This window comes from Monodelphis domestica, chromosome 2 (genome assembly GCF_027887165.1).
Source record: "Monodelphis domestica isolate mMonDom1 chromosome 2, mMonDom1.pri, whole genome shotgun sequence".
In the NCBI taxonomy this organism is placed as follows: Eukaryota; Metazoa; Chordata; class Mammalia; order Didelphimorphia; family Didelphidae; genus Monodelphis; species Monodelphis domestica.
The window spans coordinates 361,984,937-362,008,925 of record NC_077228.1 but is presented as its reverse complement, the minus strand read 5'-3'; the positions used below and the strand labels follow the sequence as shown (position 1 = coordinate 362,008,925).

The window sequence follows — 23,989 nt, the reverse complement described above, 5'->3', positions numbered from 1 at the left end:
TCATTTCCACAATCAATATACATCTATTTTGTGTCTATTTCTTTGCTGCTATGAAATGTATATACATTTTTGACATTTCCTTCTCTTTTTGACCTCTTTAGTGCCTTGCAATGGAGGAGGTCATTGGATTAAAAGTTATGGGTATTTTAGAGTGACTAATTATGCCATTGCAATAATTCCAACTTGCTTTCCAGAATAGTTCTAATTTCAGTTTATTTCATAGGTCCACCAATAATGCATTACTGCACTTGTATTTTTACAATGCTTCTCACGATGGCTATCCCCTCTTATTTTCCTCTTATCCTTCCCAATTTGCTGGAGTCAGAGAAAATCTTAGAGTTGCTTTGATTTGTATTTCTCTTGCTATCAAAGATTTGGAGCAATTGGCTATTAATAGGTTGGAAGTCTTCATTTGTGAATCTTTTGTTCTTACTCAATCACATCTTTTGAGGAGTAGTTTTTAGTGCAACATATTTGTCTTATTTCCCTAACTAACTGATATTTTAGATATCATCAAGTAAAAATTTTGAAAGGAACTTATGTTAGAATTCGTTTTGAAAACGAATGTTTAGGAATTTTTCCATCATTAGGTAATTTTGTTGCTGAAAATGAAGCAAATGTATATAAAGACACATTTCTGTCTCTCAAAAAAATTAAAACAAAATTTTCTGACATGAAAAAATTCTTCAAAATGAAGAGTGATTAGATATTCAGTCCATTTCCAAAATATAAAAACACAACATTTCTGGAATAGTTTGTAAGAATAACTGATTGACATCATGGAAATATAGAAATTTAGTAGTTGTGCCTTGCTCATAGTAAGCTCTGAATAAATTACTGTTCCCCCTACCAATTAATGGTATCAAAGTTAAAATCAAAGGCATGTGACAAGTAGAGGATGTGGGTCAGTCACACAGTAGGATTTAGAAGAAAAGATGGACAAAGTGGGAAGGAGTTTCTTGACTATCCTGCCATTTCACCATTGTTTTTCCCCATGGTTGCCTATTCAGATTCTTGTAAAGCTAGTGCTGATTCCCTGCTTTCTAAACTCAGCTTTTCTTGGACTACTGTTATTATTGCTTGGCCATTTTCAATTTTTGAGTCCCTTTTTGACCTCATTTGGGGTTTCCTTGACAAAGATCATAATTTTCCACTTCCTTTTCCTTCCTCAGCACATTTTTCAGTTGAGGAAACTGAGGCAAATAAAGTTAAGTGACTCACTTAGATTCACACTGCAAGTAAGTGTCTGAGACCAGATTTTAAACTCAGAAACATGTTTCTGACTCTGGGCTCCACAACCTATCCATTATGCCACCTTGCTGCCTCTCTCTTACTAGAGACTGGACCCTGACTGTAGACATTTAATGAAATGCAAATATTCAAACTTTTATTGTCTCTTAGTTATTTTTATAAGGCTCTCTACACACAGAACCAGCTCCTCTGCAGCTTCCCATTGATTTCCAGCACTATTGGGAGGAAGTAACATCTTGAGGCTCTTTGTTTGCCCGAGTTTCACAGTGTTGCCTTCCTTAATCTTTGTAAACCCAGATCTATCTCATACGATGGCAGAATGTTTGTTATCCTTCATGTCATGTGATATTTATCTAGCTGTGGTAGTGATACTGTTGATATTTGGAGACAAAGACCAGCTACACTTGTGTGGTAAGTCACCTGGTACCTTTTTGTAGGTGTCTGAGGAAGGGGAGAAGTTTATAGGAGGGAACTTCTTTTTACCTTAAAGTAAGTTGGCTACCATCTTTTCATGAGGGTTTAGTTTGCTGTTTGGTTCCTAATGGCATTTAAACTAGCATATCGTGTGTGTGTGTGTGTGTGTGTGTGTGTGTGTGTGTGTGTGTGTGTGTGTGTGTGTGTTTGTATGGGTTTGCAAAGTGCACAAACCCTAAAATGCATGGATGTCAAAAAGACAGATAAACAGAGAAAGATGGACAGAAGCTACGTGCCATTGTGAAGTCTTTTGGAATTTTGGATTGGAATTACTCTCACAAACTGCTAGATACATATATTTATTTATTTATTTTGCCATTAGTTCCTTTTTAAGATTTAATTATTTTTAGAAGTTTTGTCTAGTATTTTATTATATTATTTCAAATGTTTACAAATCCAAACAAAACACACATTTCCACATATAAAGAAAAAGAAGATATTACATAAATAAAACACAAATCTATACTTTTAACTTACTTTTCTTCATACATAATAGATCCCATGCACAAGTATCCCAATCCCTTCCTACCCTTCTCACATTATGTAGGATAATTGTCAGGGAAGCCAACATGATCATATACATGTTTTCATGTTTTATCTTTCTGTTCACTTTCTGGAGGTAACATGCTCAGTTTATTCTTCCAATATGTGTTCTGTGGCTGTGTATAATGTTCTCCCAGTTCTATTCATTTCACTATTTATGATCTCATATAGTTCTTTCCAGGTTGTTTTTTATCATTTCTTGTGGCACAGTAGTATACCATCACAATCATACACCACGATTTTATACACATAAAATTTGCATAAATACAGATTCATATTTGTAGATACCTATATTAAAACAAGCCACATTGAGATGAACAACTTGATGGATTTCTTGGTTCTTATATATTCAGACAATTTTTGTAAATATTGTATTGCTCACTCTTGGGGCTATTTTGAAAGTGCTGGGAGATTAAAATAGCATTTAAAATGTTTGGAAGATGAAAATAATTTCTCTTAATTTTCAACCTTTAATTTTTGTCAAATTGATAAAAATATAGAATTCTGCTGATCTTAAGTGAATTTATTTACAAATACATAAATTCTTGGGAGTATTGCATTTTATGTCTTCTCTTTTTATTATATTACATTTTATTATTTTAAAATAATATTGTATTTCATTATTTTAAGAGACTATTTCTGAGGGGAGGAGAATACAGTGATCCTCCCCCCCAATTTTGACAAGAAGTGCTGTCATATACACGTATCTGTTTCTATGTTTACATATATGTGCGTTTGTGCATATATACATTTGTTTATGTATCAAACACACATTCTGACTATGTTCATAAATACACACTTAGGGATAGTCCTATATAAATTGAATGATACAGAGGGATCTTCTTTAATGGCACTAGAGAATGATCCCTGTAGAGAGTGGTACAAATTACAATCTTGGGACCACAACATCAATGGTAAGCATCTTCAGAACTTACAAGAGTTAGATTTTCTTAGATCCTCTTTTTAAAGTGTATTTAACTTCGTGAATATTCTATTCTTCCCAAAGTAGTTAGAACAGCTGAAATTTATAGAATGTTTTGAAGTTTATAATATGCTTTATTTTATTTTAATTTAAATGCTTACTTTCTGTCTTAGAATCAATACTAAGTATCTATTCCAAGGCAGAAGAGTGGTAAAGGCTAGGCAATGGAGGTTAAATGACTTGCTCAGAGTCACAAAGCTAGAAGCATCTGAGGTCAAATTTGAACTCAGGACCTCCCATCTCTAGCCCTTGTCTTCTATCCACTGAGTCACCTAGCTGCCCCTATTATGTGTTTTAAAGAAAGAATCTTATTTGATCCTCATAATGGCTTGGGGAGGTACAAGAGATGCTACTATTATCCCCATTTTACAAATGAGGAAACTGAAGCTTAGAGAAGTGAAATAACTGACTCAGAATCACACAGCTAGCTAGGAAGCATTTATTAACCACCTACTATGTGCCAGGCATTCTGTTAAGTACTTGGGATTCAAAGAAAGGCAAAAGAGAATCTCTGTTCTCAAGAAGCTGACAGCCTAATTTTTTGGGGGAGCAACATACAAATAACTAAACTAATTTGAGGGGTAAGGTATTAGCATTAAATGGGATCACCTTCCAGTAGAAGGTGAAATTTTAGCTAGGGCGAGATGGAAGATAGTAAGTGCTGAATGTGAGTTTTGAACCCAGGTTTTCTTTCCTCTCAGTTCAGAGCTCTCTCCACTTTATGATCTGTCCTTTGGAGAATACTAATATCTTTCTAGAATATATATGCACATACATTATGTATATATACATTAGAGATACATTTATTCAGATATTAAATATACATCTATCTGAATGATTGATTGATAGATATATAGATAGAGCATTAAGCACTTACTACATGGTAGGAACTGTCCTAAGCATGGAGAATACAAATACAAGTATAAAAGACAATTCCTACCTTCAAGGAGTTTCCATTCAAATAGGGAAGAAACCTTTTAAAAAGGACCTAGAAAGAGGATAGAGAAATCTAGTAAATCAGGAATGGGGAGCTAGGAGAAAAGTGAGCCTGAAGAACTTGATCTTTTCAGGAAATAGTCTCATATGGGAACCTGCCAATCAGAAGACAGAGGTGGAAAGAGGATAAATAAATTATATACCTTTTCTCTTTTCTCTCTTCCCCCATGTTCCAGCATTTTGATTAAGAATCTTAAAATCTAGAGAGAGAAAAATTATTACTTTAGAATTCTCTACTTGTTTCTCTACATAAAATTCTCTTGAATTAGAATTAGATGATTAGGTAATTTAGGTCTTCAAGGTCTATGGAGAATCCTAGAATGAACTATTTCAGTTTTTTTTTTCTTCTATGTTCCTTTGCTTTGCTGCATCCTATACTCAAGCCTGTAATAACCCAACATAGTACAAATCAGAAAGGCCTTCCCTCTTTAAACTCTTTCTGTTGTTATTTTAAAAATATTTGCTTTTTTTAATGAGCAAAAATCTGCTTTCATGCCCTCCCCTTCAGTTTGAGAACCAAAGGAAAAAAATGTTGTTACAAATGTGCATAATCAGTCAAAACAAATTTCCATATTGACCATGTCCAAAAAAAATTTTTTTTGCCTTATTTTGAATCCTGAGTCCCTCACTTCTATATTAGGATATTGGTAGTGTAAGGGGGGAAAGGGGCTAATTATAAAAAGGTTGGGCTGGATTATTTAAAAATAAGGTTGCCAGGAATTTAATTAATTCCAAAGAGATTTATTTACAATTTATTTACAAAATATAGAAAGAGTAAAATTAGAAAATCAGAGAGAGGATAGGGTAAGATATATAGCCTATGCACTAAGTATTTTGCTCTGACCCCTGGCTCAAAAACAGGCAGGGGAGTTTAGTCCTTAACCAGAGCCGAGGACCTGGGGATGCAGGGAGCTTCTCTCAAGAAGATAAGTCTCTCCTGAGGCTAGTATCCTCAGAAAATCCAGGAAAGGAGTCTGCCTTTTTTCACTCACCACATGTCAGTCCTAAGGGGTAAGATTCAAGGACAGTATCACCATATACATGGTCTTAGGTCCAGTCAGCAGATTCTTCACCAGCCTCCAACTCGAATTCATAACTCCAGAAGAAGTATGACCACACACAGGAAGTTGTAACTCCTTTTTAAAGACATTTTCTTTTGCATCACTTCCTGTGTCTTCCTCCACTTCTTATGTGGACAAATCACAGTCAAAAGTTTTGCTTAGGATTAGTTGATTCTGATTCCTTACCCTCTATCGCACATGTAAATCATAGACCTCTCCCACCCAAATGTTTACACCTTTGGTGATTAAATCTAAAAATGGGCTTGAGTTAATTTAATCTTCACAATCAGATCAGGAGAGAGTTAATTAATTTCATTTTCACAATCAGGGAAGAGTTAAATTTAATCTTTACAGTAGCATATTTCATCAATAGTAATCTGGAATTGTAGTTGGTCATAGCCCTGAGATGGGGCAGTGAAGTGAAGCAATGGATAGTGTCAGGCTTGTGGTCTGGAAGACTCATATTTCTCAATTCAAATTTGGCTGCAGATACTTACTAGCTATTTGACTCTGGGAAAGTCACTTAAGCCTGTTTTCCTCAGTTTCCTCATCTGTAAAATGAGCTAGAGAAGGAAATGGCAAACCCAGCCACCCTCTGTGTCAAGATAACAACAAATTGGGTCACAAATAGAGATGACTGAAATGATTCAACAACAACAACATTGAGAAGAGTTCCTAATTTGTGATTATTTGCCTTTATCATAGTGCTGTCATGGACACATTGTTTCCTTTTCTGTTCACTTCTCTTAGCATTAGATCATGCAGATCTTTCAATATTTCTCTGAAAACATCCCCTTTATAATTTCTTACAGCACAATAGTATTCCATTAGGTTTATATATCATAATTTGGTCATCCATTCCCCAATTTATGGGTACCCCCTCAAATTTCCATTACATGCCACCTCAAAAGAGATATGAATTTTTCTTTTGTACATCCTTTAAATCTGGTTTGCTTAGGCCTAATACCTCCCTTAACATATACTTCTAATTTCCTGGACCCCCTTGTTCTTATTGAATGAAATGTCTTTCTGTAACCAACTCTGTGGGTGTGCATGATTCCTGTTTAAACTAATTCAGAGATTGAAGTATTAGCTGTTCCTCTCACCCCTTCCTTGTTTGTATACATACTATAGAGGTCTACTGTATACCCTAATTATAGTGAGAGAACTTCCCCTAATCTTCTTTTCCTTTGTCTTGCCTCATCCCAGTATATTCCTCTTCCCTTTTCTTTTCATTCTTTTCTTAAGATGATTAAGACATAAAATCACTACAGGTCTTGAATAATTAAATAGTTTCCGTGACACTTGATGATGATAGGTTTTAGAGGAGACCTTGTATCAGCTCTCTATATTAGAATGTAAGCAAGTCAATTATGCTTTTTATTGAATATTTTTAAAAGTAATTTTTTATTTATGTCTTCTGATGTTTACATTATCACAATTATCTCCAATAACCCTTTTCCCACTCTTCCTAGAGGGTCCTTTCACATAAAAAATATTTTTATTTATTAAAAACCTTTACCTTCCAACTTAGAATCAATACCATGGATTGGTTCCAAGGCAGAAGAGCAGTAAGTGCTAGGCAATAAGGGAGGAGCGTTAAGTGACTTGCCCAGGACCACACAGCTAGGAAGTGTCTGAGGGCAGATTTGAACCTAGGATCTCCCATCTCTATGCCTGGCTCCCAATCTAGTGAGCATTCTAGCTGCTCCCAATAAATAACTTTTAAAGAAAAGAGGAAAAGAAAAAGAAGAGGAAAAAATCAACACAACTAATCAATACATTAAAAAACTTCAAAAATATATACAATGTGTAATATCTATGAAACTTATTTCCACAAAGGGATGTTTTGGGAGAGATGTTCTCATATCTCTTCATTCAAGTCCTACTCATTCTTTATAATTTTGATACATTTATTTTTGAGATTTTTAATGGATGGTTGTTCTTTCTTTTTACATTTTAATAAATTGTGAATATTTTCTTCAATCAATTAAATTTATTAAGTACTATATCCCATCCATTATGCTAAGCACTGCCTTGCTTGTTTTACTCCATGTCAGTTTATGTAGATCTTTCTATACTTCTTTATATTCATTATATACAGAGCATAGTAATATTCCATTATATCCATATACTACAATTTATTGAGCCCATCTCCCCTTGATCCACACCTACTTTGTTTCCAGTTCTTTGCTATCACAAAAAAGAACTCCTAAAAATATTTTGGTGTACATGAAGACTTTTTTCCAATAGCTTTCTTGGGGCAGAAGGCAAATACTAGAGTCTCTGGTTCAAAGATTATGGACATTTTAGTCATTTTATCTGCATAATTCTAAATTGCTTATGTGTTGGGGAATAGTTATTAAGCATATAAAATGTATGCATATAAGTGCATATGTATATGCATATACTTGTGTATATACAGGTATATATGTGCATACATATGCATGACTCTATAAAAAGAGAGTGAGATTAAATATCTTAGATATGAAACCTTTACAAAAGAAATTTGATGCAAAGATTTTTTCCCACTCAATGTCTTCCCTTTTATTCAAATGGCATTATTTTTTTCTGTGTGTAAGAGAAGGGATACTTATGACAATGTAAGAAACAGAAGATATCAATAAAAATAATTAATGGATTCAGGCTAAACAGCCATTGTGTTTATTAGTGGGAGGTAGGACAAAGCCTCATTAGTCTAACCTATTCCTTATCAGCATTCTACTTAGCACTTTTGCAGTTTCACCAAATGGAGTCCCATGATTATTTGAAGTGATCCAAACTCCTGAACCAGGGGTGCGATAGGAGTTAAAAGGGAAATTCTGACCATAACTCAGAGGAGGATTCATACTGAGACTGGAGCAGCAATAGGGAAAATAGTTTAAAAGGAGAGACTAAAAATGCGAACTGCCATAGGTGGAAATCTATATCACAAAACAGCTAAAAATTCATTGAAAATATATACCATACCACATGACAGGAGTAGATGGGGCTTGGTTAGAGTATTGCATTTGCAGGTACATAATATGTGTCCTCTCTCCAAGTGTCCTTTTCTCACCAATGATGTGGTACTCCTGGGAGAATGTGTGTATGTATGGGGTGACCTTATTTATCTTTTATTTTTGTCTTACTATTTAATTCAGTGACTTTTTGTTTTGAAAGAATGGCTCCTTTGGTTGGCCTAGAAAAAGAAACATACATGTGTATATTTGTTGTCATGGTTTCAGATGGATGCTAACATCCAGAGTTCTTCAAACTTAGGTTAGCTTTCTGGTGTTCCTGTGTGAGGGGGGCTTTGGTTTCTATATAGAAATGGAGGTGGCAGGGTGCTAACAAAGACTCTGTGTGTGGTGAAGAAAGTAACTGTGTGATTGAGTCCCCTATAACTACAATAGCTGTGACAGCAGCTGGATCCATACAGCTGGCAGAAGGAGCTTTATTTGGTTGCTCTGTTGCTTAAACCATGCAATGAAATTGGTTCCTGGAGGGCAGGGTCCAAGGCAATATTCTGAAGCTTGGTTTTCACTCAGCCTCCTTTTTCTCTCTTTCTTCTCACTCTTACAATTTAGGCACCTGATATTCTGTCTCCTGGGTACCCAGGAATCCCTAAATCAAGCCTGCTGTATCATGATAGTTTGTGATATTTTTTGCCCTCCCCAGAGCATCTTCTATTTCTAAACATATCTACTCTATCTTCCACTTCTTTGCAGTCTTCTTTTTTATTTAGCTAAACTTAAAATAATAACCTGCACTTGGGCATCAATAAATGCACATGGGTTAATAATAAATGCTCATTGGGCATCAATAAGTGCATATGCTACTTTTTCCATGAACATTTGACCTACTTACCATCCTGAAACTACTTGGCAGGTGTCCACTTCTACTGCCATCTCTTCTTCTTGTTTGCTCTTTCTACTTTCTACCAGTCACAAGCCCTTAGATCCAGAGCTGGAAGAAGCCTAGTCTTCTAGGCCATCTAATCTAATTCTTTCATTTTACAAATGAGGAAGCAGAACCTCTGAGAGTTTATGACTTGTCCATGATAACATAAAGAACAGGAGGCAGAGCTAAATTTTGAACCCAGATCCTCTGATTCCAAATCCAGTTCTCTTCCACCTAGATGAAATCCTATCCACTTCTCAAGCTTAAGCTGGAAAGCTCCCATGCCTGATTATCACAACCTTCAAGCAGTCTTCCCTTCTCTGAACCCTGAGAGCGCTCATTGTCCACACCTTTTACCTGCCACTTTCCATGAACTGCTTTGGATTAACTTTTTCTGTGTTCTTGGTTTGTCTTTTTAGCTAGACTATAGGCTTCTTGACAACAGGAATAATATATTACTTTGTCACTTTCATAGCACTAGGCACAAAAATAAGACATGTCAAATAGATAATCACTAATTCAGGAAAACTCATCTTTATGAATTCAAATCTGGCCTTAGTTAGATACATCTAGCTATGTGACCCTGAATAAATCACTTAGACCTAACCCTATTGCCTCAGTCCCTCATCTGTAAAATGAGCTAGAGAAGAAAATGGCAAACCACTCCAATATCTTTGCCAAGAAAACCCCAATTAAGGTCATGAAGAGTTGGATATGACTGAAATAAGAACAAGGTGCTTTCTAGTCCTAAATCCTAGAACACAACAGTCCTTCATAAAGTGCCTTTAATTCATGTCTCACATTTAGTTATTATCAGGGATACAATGATCCAGGACAATTTTTGGTGACTTCTTGTCTCCTCCACTCTTCACAGGAGCCAACCACAGTTTCCAAATTATCTAGCACTACCCAGGGGATAGTGTCTGTGGGATCAACTTCTTACCTTCTGAAGGTCAATTTGTCATCAAAAAGATTCACAGTTTCCCGACTGAACAGTTTCTGAGGGTGTGAATGCTTGTGTGAACTCCTAAAAGAATTTACAAGTTTCTGACTGATTGAGTTAAAAAAGGGTGGAGTTCTCCAAGTATCTTGTCTCCAAATTGGTATCCACTAATATGATCTGTGCTGTAGTTTTAGGAAGTACACATCTATAAATGTTTTTAAGGTAGGTTATAGTTTGTATTATAGCCATTGAAATGATGTAGATCTGTGTCAGTATTTGCCAGAGAATGGTTTCTTTTGTCAGAATATATTTTTCTCTTTATAGCCAAGTCTAGTCTTTATTATCACTAGGTTTTGTGTTGTATGTTACCCTATGGAACTCAAACTAATCTTGGTTTCACTCTTACTGTATGAATGGTATTTAAAGAACCCTTACAATTGAACAAAGAGCATCTACATGCTTTGTCACAGTTGAAAGGATATATTCTATCAGCTTCAGCTTTGGGAATGCCAGATTATAAAAAAGAATTCCACTTGTATGTCTATGAAGCTAAAGGCATCACTTCTGGAATGCTAGCACAGTATTTTGGGCTGAATTTAAGGGCTATTGCATTTTACAGTTTTATCCTCAATTCTGTCACACAGGGAATGGTGCATTGCCTCAGGAGCATAATAGCTACGGCACTGATGGTCAAGAAATCATATGATATAGTACTGGCATGGAAATTGCATGTGTATTCTGCACACTCAATATAAAAACTGCTATGGTCACAGAATATGCATTCATTCACCGATGCAAGAATATCCCAGTATGAAGTCATTCTGTTAGGCAATGATAACATCACAATTCATAGATGTGCACCATTGAACCCAGTGACTCTGATTCCTGATTTGCCAATAGGTGGAAAAGAATTACATGATTGTGATCAAGTAGTAGAAATGATGCACAAACCAAATGAACACCTTAAAGACACATCTCTTATCGATCCAGAAATAGAGTTATACACAGATGGGTCCTCCTGTACTCACAATGGGAGAAAAATCACAGGGGCAGTTGTAGTTGACAATGACAGAACACTTTGGCATGCATCATTGCCAAGTCATGTTAAGCGCCCAAGGTGCCAAGCTCAAGGCTCTCCTTACGGCCTTAGAGTTAGCTAAAGGAAAAAGAAAGCTAACATTTTTTTTTTGGACTCTTACTATGCTTTCTCCATTGTAAATTGGTCTTTATACATATGGAAAAACATAGGGTATAAATCTTTGGCTGGCAAACCAATGTATGATATATCCCCTTGTAAGTTTGGTCAATACTGCCTCTATACCTTTTGCCATCTATTCCTTTATCTTCACTTACCATTGGAATTCAGTTCTCCCACATTATGTCTCTGGACTACTTCATGAGACTTTTAATGGATCTCCTTTCATTCAGTCATTCCCTTTTTCCCTCCAAACAATTGCCAAAATGATATCAATAAAGCTCTTCTGTCACTCTCCTCTATAAGAAGCTCTAGAGAGTCCTTATTTCCTTCAGAATAAAATATAGATCCCTCTCTTTGGCATCTGACACCCTCCACAATCAACTACCAATCCATCTTTGCAGCTTAACTCCACACATTACTCCTCTATACTCATTCTATGGTCTAGTCAATTGGCCACACTCTTTCCCCTCATATCCACAATTCCATTTTTCCTCTCTGTCTAGGCTTGGAATGCTCTCCCTCCTTATCTCTGCCTCTTAGACTCTAACCCTCATTTCATTTCTAACTCTAACTTTCTCCAGCTCTTGGCTCAAGTGCAGCTATTAGGATCATTCCCTCACAGCAAAGAGATATGACCAATAAAGAATGGAAATCACTTCTTTATACCTTTTTTGGATCAGCAGAACCTTTCCTAGATACTTTGTCCATACATGTTGCTAGTGTCCTCTCAGCCTCAAGTTAATTTGCATATATTTTGTGCTTACTTATTAATGTATATGTTCTTTTCTTTTCTCCCTCACCTACCCCCAGACAAAGTATGCTCCTTGAAAGTAAGACTTGTTTTCTTTTTGTCTTTGTTTCCTCTGTGCCTAGCATAGTGCCTGGGACCCATTAGGCAGTTAAAATGAATTAATGGTAAGCCTTTAAAAAACTTTCAATGTAATATGTACAAGATTTGAATCTAACAGCAAAAGTCATATCAATGACAGTGAAAAACAGCAGAAACAAAGAGGCTCTATAGGCATCCATGGACAAAGAATTTAGATTCCCCCCTTAATATGAGAAAGGCATTGCTTTCTTTCTTGATCATAAATCCATATGTAGAAAATGGAATAATATAAGGTTCAGATTGGACACACACAGAGAAACAGTACCTTTCACAAGCATATAAGCAGCCTACAGCTGCAGAGAAGGGCTTGCAATCCATATAGAATTTAGCATTCCAGTACACAGAAAAGTAATCCCGAGCCATCTGGCATTCAACTTTGGGTTTGCTTTTAAACTCACTTGTTTGGAGAAAATAATAAAACAAAATAAAAAGAATCAAAATGAGTTTTTGATATCTATATGGCCCAAATATTCAAAGTAAAAAGAAAAAAGTTCTGTTGAGGAAGCTCAGAGAGATCCAAGTGACCTTGCATCTAATCAGCTGATATGATAAAGTATCAAAATTCTAAACTATCTAGAGTGGAGAAGTGAGCAGGTTTCACTTGATTCAACACTTGTCAATGCAAAACCACATTGGAGTATTTTGAGATATTGCCCAGTTGGGGATGCCCAACTCTTTCCCTATCAAGTTACCTTCCAAAAAACAACCAACCACCCTCAGAAAAAAACACTTCACAGAATTATTTGTAAAATAATGTCTACGACATTCAAAAGAAATCTGTTCATTGTTGCTCCAGAGGCAGATGATTTTCAACCCCAGACTGATGCCTTGAATACTTGCTCTCATATCAGTGAGGGAAGAATGAAGAAGAGTTGAGTGGTCTTGCATTCTGTATCACAGGTTTGTTGAAATCAGGGCAACCAGGCATCTTCAATAATTAAAGAAAACCATAGCTGCCTGACCCCACATGACTTGGCAGCGCAGTAAGCTGGTGATACTGGTTGAAAGGAGATGATTTAGTATAAGTTTTGCATTGTGGACATTATAAAATATTTTAGATTGATGTCTATGTGACATACATGCATTTTGTGCTCTCTATGTGTATACTTCCCATAACTATGTCTGGGGTTTCACTACTGCAACATTCCAGCATTTGATTACCCATGTCACTTTCTATCCAGGGGATGCTTATCTCTCCTGATATAGTAATTCTCCTTAATGGTTGCACAAGCATGATGAACTGAGCTTTGAGGACACTGAGTGACTGCATCTGGACTCCAGGAGGGAGCAGACATTTCTGAGAAAGATCTTTGTGTGAGTTTCAGTCAAATGGCTTCTTTTCTCACTGTGCTAATGGAGATCATTTGTGTGTTCTCTTGACTTAACATCTTGATTGAGCACAGGGGCTGTCCATCAATTACCCCTCAACCTTTAAGAGAAATGCATTCTATTAATGCCCTTTATCTTTATTTGACAGTCATTTCTCACTCTGCCACACACTGGACTCTTAGATGTAACAAAAATATCAAGTAAAATATCCCAGTATAGAGAGGACACCTCACAATGCATATTCTGATGAATCGATATACTATTCTATGTAGGGAGAAGGATGTTTTATTAACCAAAGGGATTATAATATTATTAAGCCTCAAATAATATTAAAAACATATAATGGCCAAAGACTTTAGGATTAGAATATTAATTAATTTGTAAAATATTAAAAAGAATAAATAGATGATTATAAACTGTATCATCTCATAAATGAAGAGTAGTAGAGATTCAGAGGATTGAAAGCCAGACCTAGAGATGGAGAGTCTTCAGTTCAAATCTGGTCTGAGATATTCTCTAGCTATGTGTCCCTGGGAAAACCACTTAGCCTCCACTGCCCTACCTTTATCACTCTTCTGCCTTGGAACCAAAATACGGTGTTGATTTTATGATGGAAGGAAAAGGTTTGTTTTTAAAAAAGAATTCTTGACAAGGGATCTAATTAATAGCACTTAATGACAAAATGGAAAGACAATAAACAAAAGAAAAATAAAAAATATTTCTATATATTACTATAATAAACTTTTTTTAACTATCAAAGGTGATGGAACCATCCTTGTGTCACTAAAGAGAACAAAGACCAGAAAAGCATCTGAATTAGATCAAGTATATGTAGAGGAAATTCATGGTAGAGGAAACACAGTGGGGAATGTGTTAAAGGATTGCTATGTAAGGTATTTGAAGGAGGTGAAAGATAGAAAAGGCATAAAAAGCTTTAGATCTTTTAATACTCTAAAAAAGTGTTCAAGGAAACATTTACTACCAATTCATATCTACCCTTACTTACATAAAAGTTTTTTCTTTCAAATCCTTACCTTCTGTCTTAGAATCAATACTCTGTATTGGTCCCAAGGCAGAAGAGTGGTAAGGGCTAGGCAATGGGGGTTAAGTGACTTGTCCAGGGTCACACCGCTAGGAAGTGTCTGAAGTAAAATTTGAACCTAGGACCTCCTGTCTCTGGGCCTGGCTCTCAATGCACCGAACTACCCAGCAGTTTCCCATAAAATAAAGGTTTTATGAGTGTCATCTATATAGAATAGTCCAGAAAGGACTATTCAACAATAGGCCATATATTTACCATTTTTTCAACTTACTGACAAATGTAGAGAATATAAAATCCCATTTTGCCCATTTGTTGATTACTGCACCCCATTGAGCATAATGACATATTCAAGACTTTTCTAATGCTATCTTCTATCCACGTATCAAAATTATTCAATGTCTTGAAAGACATAGCAAAAGTAATGATCCTTTTCTAGGACTCGATTATAAAAATCAGATGAGGGATAAAACAAGGAGTTATATGAACACTGGAAATACTTTCCATAGTGATGGAGGAGAACATTGGCAGTGTTAAACTTGTTCAAAGATTCCCTGTTGATCATTGACTATATCTAAAAGGTTCTTGTAAAGCTATCTTAGTTTAAACATTCTCCCACCTCTTTAAAAAGCAATTGAAGAAACTGAGATCTAGAATTGGGGAGTTAAGTGACTTGCATGAATTCACACAGGTAACTAGGGTCAGAAGTCAAATCTAGACTATCTTGGTAAAACACTCAGGATATTACTGTTTTCAAATGATGTTATGGTTGTATCATCCCCAAACATTTCAGGTCTTCTGGAAAGATATTTGTACTCATTAAAAAAGAGTTTGTCCTGACCTTGCCCAGAGGAAAGGTGAAATGGATGAAGACTATCCAGATTACAATATGCATCTGATAGGGAAATTACAAAGTTCACTCTTTAGTATTATTTTTTGGGACATGCAATAAATTGTATCTCAATTTGAACAGGAAAAGATGAGAGAGTTGGATTGCCTTTAGGAAACTGCAAAGTACTCTGAATGACTCAAAGCTCCATATGGAAACAAAGAAATCTACCTACCTACCTACCTACCTACCAACCTACCTACCTACCTACCTACCTACCTACCTACCTACCTACCAACCAACCAACCTACCTACCTACCTACCTACCTACCTACCTACCTACCTACCTACCTACCTATCTACCTGCCTGCCTGCCTACTTGCCTGCCTGCCTGTCTGCCTGCCTGTCTGTCTCTCTGTCTCTCTGTCTCTTTATCTCTCTGTCTGTCTCTCTATCTATCTGTCTACCAATCTGTCTATTTCAATGTGAACTTTTGGGTCTTTCAGGATACTTTGTAGTTTTTTGTATATATATTTAGCATAAACATTTTACTGGTATATCTATTTGAAAAAAATTTGGAATACAAGCTGTGAAGAATTAAAAATGGCTATCATACAAAGAGGAATGGAGAAATATAAGCAAAAGTAACTGTGAGGAAAAGTAGGAGTAAAAGATGCCATCAAGAACAGGTATGCTATGAAGACAAGAAGCAGAAATGTCTGCTCCTTCCTGGAGTCCAGATGCAGTCACTCAGTGTCCTCAAATCTTCTCAATTCATCATGCTTCTGCAACCATTTAGGAAGATTGTTATGTCAGGTGAGATAAGCATCCCCTGGATAGAAAGTGGCAAGGCTAATCAAAGGGTGGAAATTTAAAGTAGTGATGCCCCCCCACACACATACACATACACACCCCACATGCACAAAATGCATGTATGTAGCATAGACACCAATCTAAAATGTTTCATAATTTCCAAAATGTATTTCCATAGCTTTTACTGAACCTTCTCCTTTCAATCAGTATCACTGGCTTACTGTACTCTCAATTCATATTGGTCCCCACAGCAATGCTTTCATGCCTGCTTGCCCTGATTTCAGCAAGCCTGTGACAGAGTGAGAGTGAGGGTTAGGGATGACAAGGGGCTCCTTGTCAGAGGGATCTACTTAAAGGTGAGGGAGGCTTTCAGTGAACCCATTCCTGTGGAGAACCCCTGATCTATAACATTCATTCCTTAATGCTCTTTATTCCATTTTTAATAATAAAGGACATGAGATTTATTTTCCTAATGAACTATTCATTTGCATTTTCTGAAAGGGTAGTGAAAAGAGCATTTTGGCTCTGAAGACAGAGGACTTGGGTTCTAAATCTGACTCTAAATGTGTACTCCCTCCATAATCTTGAAAAAGTCTCTGGGAGTCAGTTTTGATATCCATAAAATGAGGGTGCTGGACTAGATGATCTCTGAAATCCCTTCCAACTGTAAATCTAAGATTCATTCTTTTGATCATGCCCTTTAGTCCTTAATCTCTTTTGTCCATTTATGTTCTCTGTACCTTCTCAGTTCCTCTTAGACAATGTATAAGATTAAAAAACAAACCCAACATAAACACTGCCTCTTCCTTTTTTTTTTTTGTTCCCCTCCAGGATTCATGATTAGCCACCATGTGGGACAAACACAGGATGGAAGCAGGGGGTTGCTGGAGAAGGAAAGACAGAGACAAAAATACTTAGAATGATGAGACCCCAGTCTACTCTGAGGAGTTTGGATGCCTAGCTCTGGGGGAGGGGAAAACTAATTCTGGAAATCCAGGACTAAGAACATGGCTTCCCTGGGATTCCTAAGCTAGTAGCTGCCTCATATTTAGGTGAGTAAAAGTAATTAGTGGAGAGGGCAGGTAGGTGGCTCAATGGATTGAGAGCCATGCCTAGAGACAGGGGGTCCTGGGTTCAAATGTGGCTTTAGACATTTCCTAGGTTTATGAACCTGAGCAAGTCACTTAAACTTCATTGCCCAGTTATTACCACTCTTGCCTTGGAACCAATATACAGTATTAATTCTAAGATGGAAAGTAAGCATTAAAAAAAGAATACTTAATGGAGGACTCTAAGTTCAAGGGGCAACCAGTCTGTGGGATGATCATTAGTTATTTTTCTGAAAGTATTTTCTGGTGGACTAGATCTTTTAATTTTCATTTTCTTGTCACTATTGATATTTACTCATTTAGGACTCTTTGCAGATAACAGCTGAGGTAGAAGGAATGAAACTACTTCTAGGCTAATTCTTGATCAACTGACTTTCAAGAATATTTATGCAATGTGTTTTAATGAAATACAAAATTCTGTCTTGTGGGTTGATTTTTTTTTTAACCTCAAAACTAGAGGTTCTTAAGATTTTTTTTTTGTCATGTACCTTGTTAGAAATCTTGTGAAGGCTATGGACCTATGTCTAGGAATAATTAATACATAAAATACACACAATTACAAAGGAAATCAATTTGTACAATTTCAATATTGAAATACAGTTATCATAACATGTTTTTAAGAATATATTTATGGATGTGAATACTTGAAAATTTCTGCTCTCATCCCAGGAACAGGTGACAAAATTGATGATGATGGTAATTTCTCCATTAAAGCCTCTCCAGAAATCTCTATGCCAGAGGAACATTTGGAGTTGGTATCTGAGGATTGGGAGCATTTAGGTAAGAAGGATAAATCCAGTGCATTGATAATACTGAAAAATATTTACAAACTACAATTCATATTTTTATAATATCTATATTTTGAAAAGTGACTCCTTCATGACAACCTCTGAGGGTGGGAGCTAATATATATATATATATATATAAAGCATGGAGATAGTTATTTGGTTGTGGCAATTGAACCATGAAAAAGAATAATATTATTAATATAGAAAGTGTAGAGAGAGAAAATAAGAGAACCAAGGATTGATCTGTGGAGAGCACTTGCATTTAGTAGTAGGGAAAGGGAAGGATGGAAGGGAAAAAGAGAAGGAAGAAGGAAGAGAAGGAAGGAAATTGGCATCTATTAAATGCTCTCAGTATGTCAGCCTCTGTACTTGGGGATTTAAAAACATCTCATGCTATTATGATGATCATTTTACAATTGAGGAAACTGAGGCAGATCATACTACTAGTAAATATCTGAGGCTAGATTTGAACCTGCCTCCAGGTCCCAGGATGAAGAATTCACTAAGGTGATATATAGAATGATTAGAGTTATGAGTATCAAGAGAAAGTTTGTTATATGCAAGTGTTATTGCCTTTTTCCAGACAAGGAAACTAAGATTGTGACATTAAGTGAAGATTACACAGTTAAAAAGTATAGAAGCTAAGACTAGGATCCAGGTCTTATGACTCCAAGTCCATTATTGTCTCATCATTTTTCATTACAACAAACAAAAACATTCCCATATAGCATACTCCTCTATACAGGCAGTTACTGTTTTGGCAATATAGATATTGAAAGCTCCATATTTCCAAGTGTATTTTGAAGAAGGGGAAGGATTTATCTTCAAATCCAAAGAGCCTCTGAAAAATCGCTTTTTCTACCCTCTAAGTTGATCCCCTAGCTCTAAGAAATACTGAAAAAATTATTTGAATAGCATTCATTTTCAGGGCTGAGCAAAAGAAAAAAGATATAAAGTTGCCAATTGGCAATATTTTAAAGGCAAAGGTACTCCTTTGTTCTTAGTTGTTCCCCACAATTATATCTTACTTGACTTGCTTTCAGTGAGAATATAAGAAATTAACTCATACTTTGAGAAAGATACTCAAATTGTTTTATAATTATTTTGAACAATTAGTGGCTCTGAGTAGTAGGATCACTAGAAATTACAAATATTGGGGAAATTACTTTATTGGTTAATAAAAGATATGTAAGCCAGCAAACTTTATTCAGCAGCAAGCATAAGGAAAACATTAGGTAGGTAGTTTAAGTATTAAATTGCTATTTAAAGATATTAAAAGTATTGTAGGAAGGTCTCCAAAACATTGAATAATAACAAATATTTTCAATGAAATTATTGCTCATACATAATATATTCTTTCAGATCCTCTCTTTCAGTGCTCCTATTCTTTCAGTGTGATACTTGTCCAGGGGTGTTCTGGAGCCAATTCAAACTGACTCATGGGAATTAATTGTTAAATTTTGTGTTATTGATTGAATAGACAAGAAAATGGTGGAAAATAATAATAATTCAGATTAAACTTTAAAATGTTACACACATTTTTTTTCAGTGATCTGTTTATTAAATCACCAGCACATTCCTCCTTCTAACCCTTGTAAACCTTTTGCCAAGTACCTTTGAGTTGTGTGGCACTAGTTCCTTAAGCCGGTCATAAGATAGTATATTATTTCTTTAATTACTCTGAGGAGAATATTAAATTACCTACTATGTAGCATTCTGTTTAAGGCACAAGTGTAATGATCTTAGGAAAGTCTTTCTGGGAAATGATTGGGATAGTCTTATAAAAGACTGCAGTATCCCTATAATCCAACAGAGCACTCTCACCTTGCACCTAGTTTCTTTCTCAAGGAAGGCCATAGGAGGGCCACAAATTAATTTAGAGTACAAAATGGAATAGTATTTAAAATATTTGTGTGAAATCTGTGATATGTATACAGCTAATAAATCCCTATCTTGTGTTCTCCTTAATTAGTCATATCTCCCCTCAACCATAGATTCAAAAAAATTTGCGTAGTGTTATAATATAGCTTATAGAACAAAGGGAAAATGGAGGTAGCACAAGATATCTTTTAAAACTCCTCCCTCCTACCCTCACAGATCTCCAAGAATAAAAGAGAGAGAAATATCCACACTACCCACACCCACGTGACTTCTCTGAGAAGTTCCACTGATGGTATGGTCCAGTCCACCACAAGGAAGCCATGAAGACCAAAACTCATGGTAATGGTTGTCAAAGGCAGCAGAAGAAATAAGAGTCAACCAATGCTTTTTGTAAGCAAATTGATCTTGTGCCCTTCTATCTTGTTGTGTGGCTTACTGACCTTTGTTCTTACATGATCCCTAAGGCTGAGGGAGAAAGAACAGTCATCCTTGTGTATAGAGAGAGATGAGTAGTAGTAAATAGAGAAAAATAGTAGTAAGAGGCAAAGGTGTGAGGGATATTATCACCCTTTCCTTCCTCATTCTCTCTGATCATAGAAATCTATAGACTTCCTTAATACTCAGGAAAATTAATCCTTACCTTATTCCCAAGTCCCATTTCTTCCTGCTTCCTTCTCTAGAAGTCATTCCTTCTTTTGTATACATTATTAATCTTTCCATTCACTGCACATAAACATGACACATTGTCTATAATCATAGAAAAAGCCTTTCCTTGATCTTTCTAAGTCATTCAGCTATCATCCCATCTCAGTTATTTCTAGCTTGTCTGGCTCTTAACTTTGTTAAAATTTCAATTGAAAGGGACTTCAATGACTACCTTTCCCAATTCCTATCTGAAAGAGTCCCATCTAAAACATATTTGACAATAAATTGTCTGATCTTTGCTTGAAAAGCTCTAGCGATAGGTTACTCATTATATCCTGAGGCCATACATTTCACTCCTGTTTAGTTCTAACCCTTAGGAAGGTTTTTCTTAAGTGGAAACTAAATTTGCTTCTTTGCAACCTTGACTCATTGTTCCTAGTCCTTTCTGGGGCCAAACAGAACATATGAAATCCCTCTGTGACTTGTAGTCTGGTAAATACTTGAAGAATATTTGAAGTATTCTCTCTAAGTTGTTTCTTATCCAGACTAAGCATCTTCAGTTTTTTAAGTCAGTCTTCATATGGCATGGATTCAAGAAACTTCAGTATTCTGGTTGCCCTCTGTTGTAAAGGATCTGCCCTAAAATGTGGCATCCATAAACATAATATCCGAGATGTGGTTTGTGGTATGATCAAAGTACAAGGGAACAATCATACTTTTTAATTTTGAATACTATACCTTTCCTAGTACAATCTAAAAATCATACCATATTAGCTTTCTTGGCAGCCAAAACATTGTTAACTAAAATTAAGGTAGCAGTTTATTGAATCCCTCAGATGTATTTTTAGCTAAACTGCTATCAGTTTATTCTTCCCTCAAATCTTATATGTGTGAAGTTGATTTTTTGAACCAAGTATAGGACTTCTCATTTATCTCTATTTAGTTCAGAATTCTGGTCTATCAATTTTGTTTTTTTAATTTTTGTTCTCTTTCAGTGCATTAGCTAATTTATATCAGCAGATTTGAAAAGGATACTATCTGTGTCTTTATCAAAGTTGTTAATTAAAATATTAAATAGCAAAGACCAGTCACATCCCTGAGGCACAAACTTCTAAGTTGACATTAAACAAAGGCTACTTTTTGAATCTGGCTATTCATCTGGTGCTCAATCCATCAAGAGATCAATCTGTTGATATCATCTAACCCATGTCTCTATCTTTTCCCTAAAAATAGCATGATGAATTTTGATAATCTTATCAAAAAGGAAATAAGGTTAATCAAGCATGATCTTTTCTTGACGAAACCATTCCAGATTTTTGTAATTACCCCTTACTTTTATAGCTTCTCCCTAAATGACTCTGTGATAATAGACTCTAGAATTTTCCCATGGATAAACAAAATCAAGCTTATTCTTCTATAATTAGTAGACTCTGTTCTCTCCCCTTTTAAAATAATCAGCATACTTGCAGTTTCTCAGTCCTATGTTATCTCTCCTTACCATGACCTTTCAAGATCACAGACAGTGACTCAGAAGTCATATCTTCTAAGTGCAAGAATGCAGTTCATCTTTTTTAGACTACCCGAATTCATCAAGAATAATTAGATACCTTTTAGCTACTCCTACCCTGCTCACACTAGACCCACAGAACCTTGCAGGCTGAATCACTGGGTCTTCTCTCCACACACTGCTTTCACTACCAGCACATCTGCAGATCCTGGAAAACTTACTTTGGAGCTGATCCAAGATGCCTCCTGGCCACTTCTGGTATCTGTGAAAGGTTTTCTATTCATCAAGTACTTTGCTGAAACTCTTGAACTGCTGAAGAATTTTCAGGCATGTCCAGATGATGTCCTCATCAGTACCTATCCCAAATCTGGAACAAAATGGGTGAGTGAGATCCTAGGTCTGATTTATCAGAAGGATAACCAAAAGAAATGCCAAAGGGCCCCAGTCTTCATCTGAGTGCTATTTCTTGAATTCAAGGCTCCAGGGGTGCCCTCAGGCATGGAGTCTCTAAAGGGAATACCTGCACCACCTCTACTCAAGACACATTTGCCTCTGGCACTGGTCCCACAGACTTTGGTGCATCAGAAAGTTAAGATCATCCATGTGGCAAGAAATGCCAAAGATGTGGCAGCCTCCTATTTCAATTTCAATAAGATGGCAAAGGTACACCCTGAGCCTGAGACCTGTGAGGAGTTCCTGGAGAAATTATGGCTGGGCAAGTATCATATGGCTCTTGGTTTCAGCACATATCAGAATGGTGGTAGTTGACCCAGTGGCATCCCATTCTCTACCTCTTCTTTGAAGACATGAAAAAGGATCACAAGAGGGAAATTCAGAAGATTATAGAGTTTTGGGGACAAGCACTGCCAGAGGATATCCTAGAACTAATTGTCCAACAGACATTTTTCTAGAAGATGAGAGAGAACCCCATGACTAACTATACCACTATCCCCACTGAACTCATGGACCACTCCATCTCTCCCTTCATGAGGAAGGATACTATTGGAGACTAGAGCTACATTTTCGCTGTAGCTTAAAATGAGAGATTTAATGCTGACTCTGAAAAGAAGATGACTGACTCAGACCTTTATTTTCATACTGAGCTCTGAATGGCAACAAGGAGGAGGGTCATCAGCCCATACTTCTATACTGATACCCAATTTTTCCAGTTTTCTAGTCATCTTTTTCTGCATGCAAAACTAGCTCCCCTATATTCTCATAGGAAAACAAATCTGACCCACTCTCAGTGTTATTCTGCTTTGATCATTGCCTATTTTAGGCTGAGATTAAAAAATAAAACAATTTATTCTAAATAACTAGATAATCTCTTATTACTTATTACTCTTTTTGCTTGCCTTATGTAGCAATTCTCAATTAGCCACTTTAACTTTGTCCTTTTCAGCCCAGAGATCATTCTCTTTAGTGGATAAAACTGAACAAAAATGAGGCTGGCCATCTCTCTATCTCCATCTACCTGAAGCAGTATTTTATATATATATATATACATATATATATGTATATATATATTATATATATCCATTCTTTGAGTATTCTTTCTCCAAATATAGCTATAAAAAACCCCAAATCCTTTATTGTTCTTAGCTTATTTGGAGGTTTAACATTCCTTAACTTTGATCTTGTACTCAATCCTTAGTGTTGCTTCTAAGACCAAAGAATGGTATGGACTAGGCAATTGAGGTTTAGTGACTTGCCCAGGGTGACAAAGCTAGGAAATATCTGAGGTCAAATTTGAACCTAGGACCTTCTGTCTTCAGGGCCAGTTCTATATCCACTAAGCCACTTAGCTGCCTCTGGACATTGTTTTTGCCA

At 36.1% G+C, this 23,989-nt stretch overlaps 1 pseudogene; it reads left to right on the top strand.

The window, feature by feature from the left end:
• Window positions 1-1,562: 1,562 nt before the first annotated feature.
• Window positions 1,563-23,268, top strand: LOC100027545 (sulfotransferase 1A1-like; annotated as a pseudogene).
• Window positions 23,269-23,989: the final 721 nt, after the last annotated feature.